The 8,932-nt window shown below is 43.4% G+C and overlaps 1 pseudogene; it reads right to left on the reverse strand.

The window, feature by feature from the left end:
- Positions 1-4,104: 4,104 nt before the first annotated feature.
- On the reverse strand, positions 4,105-6,858 carry LOC115284581 (annotated as a pseudogene).
- Positions 6,859-8,932: the final 2,074 nt, after the last annotated feature.

The following is an 8,932-nucleotide window of genomic DNA, read 5'->3' on the forward strand; positions in this document are numbered from 1 at the left end:
CGGGCTGTGACAGAAAAGCCGCTGCTTCTGAGCTATGGACCTAAGTGCCAAGGGGAAGGCCTGCAAGGGCGACCACCAAAAGGCCGGCACAGGCCTTCCTGGGACAGAGGAAAGGTCCGCACCCAAGGACCCAGGACTTTGTGCGGAGTTCAAGTAGTGGCGCGGAAATCCCAGATTGGGCTGGTGTGCACTGCTGGTGAAGTGGTGATGGGAGACAGGCTGCTGGGCACCGGAGCGGAACTGCCCCCTAGGAGCACCTGGCTGGGCTCAGGCACAGGTGCTGCCCCCTCCCCCTCTCCTCCTGTTAACCAGGAAACTGCAGGGCCAGGAACGGAACACCAGAACACCGTGCTCAGGGACCAGGTGGGCGACCCCAGCAGAACACACAGCTCCGTGCAGGCGGCGCTGCCTCCACCGGGGAAGAGCCAGCCTGCTTTGCCAGAAACTGCGACCTCACTCACATCATGGGCCAGGCACCTAGTGGAGAGGAGGCTGACACCTGCCAACACCAGGCGCCCATAGGTTCTGGCAAGGGAAGGAGCCAGCAGGGGGCACTGAGAGGTGCAGAGGTCGCACAGTTTGGCTCCAGGATAGGAGCTGTGCCTCCCACAATCCCCTGCTGGGATCATGGCTCTCTGGGGAAATGATCCAGAGAAATTGAGGCTGTGATCCTTCAGTGGAGCTGTCCCAGGGACCTGCAGTTCCCTGGATGGAGCGGTGCTGGGACACTCCGTGAGCCTGAGCAGCAAACGCTGTGGTGGAGCCAAAGTTCAACATCCCTTCTCCTCCTCTCACAGCAGCTGTGGAGCCACCTGGAGTCACCAGCGGCCCTGACCACTAGTGGCAGCTCCCGTGGAAAGCCCTTGGTTCTGAACCGAGACCTGCTGCAGCCCAGAAACTAGCGCCTGCTGTCCCTCCTCAAAAGGGTACAGGTACTCCTGCTCCCTTGTCCCCAATCAAAGGCACCAGGTAGAAGGAAATGTTGATTTTGTTGTGTTCCTTCTTTTTGTTTGTTTGTGGCACAAGCTGCCAGGATCTTCCTGGAACACATTTTCCTGCAGGGACAGCAGTGCCCTCTCCCTCCCCAGTAACACCCTGCCCTCTGGTGTTTCTTCTATGGGGACACACAGGAAAGCCCTACAGGGGTGTATGGAGGCTCAGGGTTCCTGGCCACTTAATCCCTGGACAAGCAGCTTAGAAACTCCACAGCCTGGACCTAGCATTCTGTCAGTCACAGACCCCTCCTGCTGGGCTTCTGCTTGCCACATAATAGTCCTCTACCTCCTCTGTCCTTCTCCCTGGTTGATTTTATGCCCTTTCCCTAACCACCAGACTGGCAGCCAACCCTGTGCCTTTCCCAATTATGCAGGCTCCCTGTGGCTTGTCTCCCCTCCCCAGGACACTTTCCTCTATGCCACTTTGGTAGTCCTGTGGGACAGTAAAATTTCAGGGGTTTTTACCCCTACTAGATACCAGGGCCAAGGTCACTCTCATTCCATGAAATCCCTCTCAGTTTCTACAAGGAAAGCCCTCCTTGTAGGGCATCGCTGGCAAAACAAAGGTGAACATACCCACTGGGATGTAACTGTTGGCACCATTCACTTCAATGGCCCCCTCTGGTGGTGGCCCCCCTGGCCTTTTCTTTCCTACTGTAGGCATGGATGTCTTCACAGGTTGTGTGTCCTTGTACTTCCTAGCTGGCCTGCTCAGTGGATTCCTTGACCACTCCTCTCTATTCAGATGGTAAACAGAAAGCACTGAAAACCTACCCCATTATTAAAGAGATGCTTCAGTTGAGAGTCCCAGGGAGGCTGGGTGGCTCAGTCCATTAAGTGGGCTCTTGCTTTCCTCTCAGGTCACGATTTCATGAGTTCATAAGTTCTAGTCCCACATTAAGCTCCACACTGCTGCTTCAGATTCTCTCTCTCTCTCTCTCTCTCTCTCTCTCTGCCCCTCTTCTATGTATCCACACACACTCTCTTTCTCTTTCCAAAATAAATATGTAATCTGAAAAAAAAACTTTTTTAATCCTCATTTGCTCAAAAGCTCCCCCTTCAATTATCCCATGGGCTGGTACTTAAGCCAATCACTGATGAATGAGGAGTCACCATTGCCTTTATCCAAACCTCACTGCTCAGGTGCCCTGATTAAGCCTCCAATTCCAAATATTATACAACTGATTATAGGACAGACAACAGGCCCAAAGAACATGCTTCCTAGTCACTGACGTAGCTAGTATGTTCTATTTTGTTTCTTCTGTGTAAGAGTCACTGGCCCAATTTTCTTTCCCTTTTGAAGGGACTCACTCTACATTTCCTAAGCTCCCACTGGGATATTGAAACAGTCCTGCAATCACACATCACCTCTGCTGGCAGGCTTTATAGGATTTAAATGCCTTACAATTGGAAAGGTACCATTTGGGCATCATATTGATAACATTATATGAGGGACATGGTGACATTATTCCCTCTGAGGAGTCTGACCAGGCAGATTGGCACATCCTCAGAGACACATTTATGCAGGCCCAATTTAATCAGTCATGTTTCTAGGCATCATCTGGTCCTTTCATTGCAGAAAAGCTATAAGTTACTTGGATGTTAATGCTCTCTGGGAAAATGGAAAACAGCATATGCTTCTTGAAATTATGAGATGTGTTTATAAATTTGCAAATTTAAAGAATGCTCATATAACACTCAGTTCACAATTGCTTACTTCTTAGTTTTCACTAGAAATTAAGGCAATCCAAGGGTTAAGAGTTCTAAATAATAATGTAGTGAAAACGACTGGAAATAATAAAGGAAGCATCTTCATGTGCCAGAAAAGTAGGATGTGGTTTCAGTAAGAAAAGATGTGAGGAAAGGAGGTACATTTTTTGTTAAGAGATAAGAAAGTAATTTTTTCTTCATTTGAGGATGTTTAAGGAATAAAAACAGGACAAAATTGGAATGAAGTTAAGAAAGTAGTGGAAGGACTCTAGTAAAGGAATTTTTCAATATTTAACTTATTTTTGAGAGTGAGAGACAGAGCTTGAGTTGGGTAGGGGCAAGATGGAGACAAAGAATCTGAAGCAGGCTCCAGACTCTGAGCTTTCAGCACCCTAGAAAAGGAATACTGAAGAAGGAATTGTAATGTGTGGTCAAACTGACTAAGATTAAAATTGATTTACTGAAAAATGAGTTTTAATATCAAAAGTAAGCTGGTGCAAAATCAAATATTGTATTCTCTCTGTTGAAAGTACCATTTTTTTGGGAATTATGGTATGATTTTATAGACTGGTGTAAAGAATCTACACAATTTTGTATGATAAATTACTTTTCTTACATTATATTTAGTAGTCACGCTCAATCAAGATGTTCTACTGGTTATATTTTCAGTATGGTATTATTAAAATATTACATTTCCTTTATTCATATAGTTTTGCAAAGTGAGGAATAAGTAAAGATTCAAACAAAGAGGGGCACCTGCAAGGCTCACTCAGTTAAGCAGCCAACTGTTAAATTTTTTTAGAGAGAGAAAGAGAGAGACAGCGTGAACAGGGGAGGGTCAGAGAGAGAGAGACACAGAATATGAAGACAGACTCTAGGCTCTGAGCTAGCTGTCAGCATGGAGCCTGATGCAGAGCTTGAACCCACAAACCATGAGATCATGACCTGAGCAAAAGCCAGACATTCAACCCACTGAGCCACCTACGTGTCCCCTAAGCAGCCAACTCTTTATATTAGCTCAGGTCAGGCTCATCCAGTCCTTGAGTTCTAGCCCTGTGTGTGCCCACTGCTGTCAGATGGAGCCCCTTTGTGATTCTGTCTCTCCCTCTTTCTCAGCCCCTCCCCACCCTCAAAATAAATACATAAACATTTTTAAAAGACACAAACACAGAACACCTTCTTATCGTGAGCTGCTGAGACTAGCAGAAGTTACAGTTATATTTATTGTTGAGCCAATGATTGATCCTGAACCTAGTAACACAAAACTCAAAAGTAGCTCTTGTTCAGAAAAGTGTGGTAGAGGGTACATGGAAGTGATTCCATGTGGTCTCCATCGTGGTCTATTTGAGGCAATTTCCTTTAACTGTTGGGTTACTAACTGATAATAAAATGGAACTCGTTAAAATTTAAAGCACTTCTGATGAAAATGGGTCTGCCCCTGCCTTTCAAAGCCCTGCTGGTTACAGTCAGGAGGGGACTGCTCGCTGCACATTGTACACACCGTCCAATGACTTTCAACATATTCTTCAAATTTGCTCTGATCATAATTGGGAGGGAACATTAATTCACAGAGGGGACACTTTTTGTCAATGTCAAGGCTGGAATCAGAGCTACAGCCTGTTCTGTGTCCAGGTGCCCCTATAAACACTGAGCTGGAGGATCAGGAGAACTGGGCACATTCTCATCTTCTTTATTATCCTCAGATCTTCTAAATCATCAGGCCCACTAAGGTATCCAGCAGCTGGCTACAAGAACTTTATCTTAAGACCCCAGGAAGGTTCTCACAGGTGCCCTTCGGATTTCATCTGGGGGAAAGCATCATCTGTGGGGTGCCTGGGTGGCTCAGTTCAGAGTCAGACTTCTGCTCAGGTCATCATTTCAGGGGTTCATGAGTTGGAGCCCTGCACAGGCTCCATGATGTTAGCACAGAGCCTGCTTTGGATCCTCTGTCCCCTCTTTGTCTCTGCCCTTCCCCCACTTGCTCATGTTCTCTTTCACTCTGTCCAACAACAACAACAAAAATTCTAAAAAAGCACTGTCTGTCTGCTCCATCTCTGGTTTCCTGTGTTGCATGAGGATTAACATGTTGCAGAACTGGTTGTCTATTTGGCACTGCAGCATCATGACCATCTTGCTCTGAGCAAATGTTGACCCTGAGGTCTTCTGAGGACTCTGGGAATACAGTCCTTCCATCTTCCTCTCTGCCTGATTTTCTAGAGTCCTTTTAGTTCCTTCACCCGGGAGAGGTTTTCCAAATGTGAAGTTAGACCATCTATTTCTTTGTCTTTCTCTGCCAGTTCAAGTTTGTCATTGTCCTTGACTTCAACTAGTGCTGGTTTTCATTTCCAGCAATCTTCACCTGTTCTTTCCATCTTGGCTTCACTTCTGCCACTTCCTGGCAACTCCTGCAAGAGTTGTTTACATTTATTGTATTTTGTTTTGTCAGCAATGTCTTGGCTTATGTGACAGACTTGACCCCTTGTTACAAAGTCAGAATCTGTCTCAGCTACAGACCTTGAATGAATGTTACATCTATAGATGGATTTATTGAGGCGTCATTCACTTTCTGCTGATTCCCAGTTTTCATGGTGAATACACTGTTGCTATTGGGTGATTGATTTGAAACTGTATTTCTTTGTTTTGGGACCCTGGGCATTCCTTGAATTATCTTTGTAATTAATTATCTGTTGCCAACTGAAAATGAAGTTTCAAGTCTTCAACTTCTTTTCTCATTTCGTGTACCCATGTATAGTCTTTTCCTGATCTTCTTTCACAGATTTAGTTTAATTTCTCTCACTGCACAAGTTAACTCTTTTGACTTTCTCATTTTCCAAATGTGCAGCATATAGATCTGCCATTGTTTTATCTCATACATCGACAGCATCACGAAGTTTTTAGCCAGAAAGACTACTTCTTGCCTATGTGCCTAAACCCACTCCTCTGCTTAAAATATTGCTGTTAAAAAAAAAACAAATATAAAACACACAGAAAACTCCTGAATCCTCCTTACCTCTGGTTATAAACAAGAAAGCCCTTTGCGGATTTTCCTTTTCAGTCAAACAGAACCTCAATAGGCTGAAATTCTCCTGCAAATGAGTAATCATGCTTTCTTTTTTTTTAAGGTTTTTAAAATTTACCTAATCTCTACCCCTAACATGGGACTCAAACTCACAACCCAGAGTTCAAGAGGTGCACGTTCCCACAACTGAGTCAGCCAGGTAACCCCACTAATGATGCTTTTTTGTTCCCATGTAAATTATTTAACGTCTGGACCTTTGACACAGCTTGGTATTTCCTAGTTCAGTATTCTTCAATTGTCCCTTATAAAGTTCCTTCTCATCCTTTTCCATCTTGAAATGACATTCCAGTTGTTCTCTTTCGTATTGTGTCTTCCTGAGTTTCTCCTTTAAACTATCTCATTCAGTTTCTTATTCAATTGCTTTCTGTGTCACTGACACAATATCTTCGTCATGTTGGAGAGCTTTGGATGTAGCATAGTTGAATCTCTTCTTAAACCCTTCATTTTCCATCTTTCACTTCGTGATATTCAACAAGACCCTCTTGCTCAGATTGCAGTTGGTCATATCTTCCTTTTTCATGGTTAAGTTGTCTTTGTCTTCTTCCAACTTGTTCTCCAAGTTGTGTTGGTTCTTTTCCCAGAACACCAATGAACTCTAACAGCTCTTCTTTCTCTTATATGGTTTCCTCAATTTACAACTCAAGAAGCCCAACATTTGTGGTGACCACTAACATATCAGAATTTCTTTCATCTTCCATAGTAAGTAACTTTTCAACTGGAGAAGCTCCCGACTGGAAAGGCGTACTTGCTCCATGACTTTCACCCTAAAGGGTAATGTAACAGCAGTGATAAAATTCTCCATCATCGTTTGGAAGGTAATATCGTTGACATGCAAATACACAATGAACTGTTGATCTTCTACATAATGTTCAGGCATAGGAGTCCAAAACAATATGTAATAATTACAAGCGATATGCCATCCAATCTAGTGTATGCCAACCCAATCTGTTGGATGTGGATGGACATATGGCGTTAAGGCGTAATGACATTCCAGGTGTGCATTAGGAAGATAACTCTTGGTCAATTTTGAAAGATGACATGGGCAAAGTTGGAAGTCTGCAAGGGGACTTCTTGAAAGAGATGTCATTGTGATGGGGATGTCATTTCAAGGGGCTCGAGCACCAAGGGAGCACTAGTGAGCTTTCGAAGCCTATACCTGCCATCAGCCTCCGAATCTCTTCTACCACGACTGCCTCCCTGGACAAACTGGCTACACTCCCCAAGGTTGTTTATCTTTTCATGATTAAATTTCATAATAATCTGTGGTCTTATGTAAACAAAGGCTTTAAACTGTTTTTAAAAATATTTTTCACAAACGACCCTAAATCAAACTGGAAATGAAGTCTTTTTGACCTACATATTTCAAAGTATTTGTTAAACTGCTTATGCTTAGTTCATATGAAAATTTCACGGGAAAGGATTGTTAAGTAATACTAAGGGTTCTTCATAGTGTATGTGTATGATTGTGGCACATGTGGATGAAGCCCATTCTCCTTCTGCAGGAAATGCCCCCTCACTGCGAGACTTTTGCTCTCTTGATGTGTTTATGACAAGGCAACATTCTGCTCCTCAACCAGAGTAATTCAGACAGGTGAACATTGGTTGTAAATTAAATGAACAGTCAGGGTTAGAGGAAACTCAAGACACCTGCTTGGTTCTTCCTACCCTCCTGGAATCCCATTTTCGGCTATGTGCATTCCTTCACCCACGTAGGTCCATTTAAGATGACACAATTTATGAATAAACATTGTTGGAAAAGCTTCCTGAAAATTACAAAAAAAATTTACCAGAAGTCTAGCCTCTAGATCCATAATCCTATCAATTTGGTTTTGTTCCCAAAGGCTTCAGACCTCCTTCTGGACCCTTTGAACACCTGTAGCTGGATTTCATCCATCTGTTGTTCTCTATTGGTTATGAATATGTCCTTGTTCTAGTATGTGATTTTCTGTAGAGGTTGAAGTTTTCTCCTGCTACAAGGCTGATGTGCTCATGGCAGCAAAGAAACTGTTAGAATTTGTGTTTCCCACCTGGTATACCTTTCTCAGTCTCCAGAGACAGAAGAACCCACCTTCACCAGGCAAATCCTAGGAACCTGAATGAAAACGTTGCAAACTTCTTGAAGTTATCATTGTCTCTTTCATCCACAATCCTTAGACAGGGTTGAGAGAACTAATGAGATCCTCTAACATAAAACAAAACTTGCCAAAACAACTTTACTTCTCCAATTGAACGTATTGCTTTTGATTTTGCTGACTGTTCATGGTATACTTGACGGGAAACACAAACTCATTCCACACAAGATAGTCATCAGGACACCAATGTCTATGAGTATACAACTTTCAGCGAATCCTTTATTATTTCGGGCTAATATGACTAGCTTCTGTAAGTCTTGAATGTCTTACGCCAGAAGCTTACATCAATAGGTAAAGGAAACTTCGTCAGATTCCAGTTCAAAGGATCTTGTTGGTCACAGTGGGGAGGACCGTGATGGGGTATTGTGGAAATCACATTAGAGAAAACAGTGCTTAACCCCCGTTGGAAGGAAACTTAATTAGTGCTCCTGACACCTGACACTGCTGCAAAATTGGAAGGCATTGAGCCCTGAATACACAAGTCACAACTGAAGAAGAATCCATCTGGTATCTCATCATTTATAGATGCTGGAGAATTCTGAAACAAATTGACAAGGAAGAGAAGGAGCTGACATCATGGCACAGTGCTTCTGCCAAAGACAATGGATCAAGACCTCATACTTGAAATATGAAATAGCTTCTCCCTTTTTTCCCTTTCTTTACTTTGGCATTGGCCTGGAAAGATAACACCTCATTCATAGCTCCCAGGCCATTGTCAAGGGAAATAACCTTCCAGATTGCTGGATTAGTCATCAATGATTCTGATCTAGCCATGATGCTAGACATAGTCTCATCCTCAATGTGACCAATTTCTCTTCTTTTCCTAATGTCCCTGTAAAATACAATCTATCACCCTTAGAAGTCTCTTATTAAGTTCCTCTTTTCTGGCCAGAACATTTAATGCCTAATTTTAACCTTTCTCCAATAATCACGGTACTTAGCAATGTGTGAGCCAGTCTAACACCATCTAGAACATATCTACCTTGGAGACTGTTCCATCACCTGAAGACATCATG

This window comes from Suricata suricatta, unplaced genomic scaffold (assembly GCF_006229205.1).
Source record: "Suricata suricatta isolate VVHF042 unplaced genomic scaffold, meerkat_22Aug2017_6uvM2_HiC HiC_scaffold_107, whole genome shotgun sequence".
NCBI classification, from domain to species: Eukaryota; Metazoa; Chordata; class Mammalia; order Carnivora; family Herpestidae; genus Suricata; species Suricata suricatta.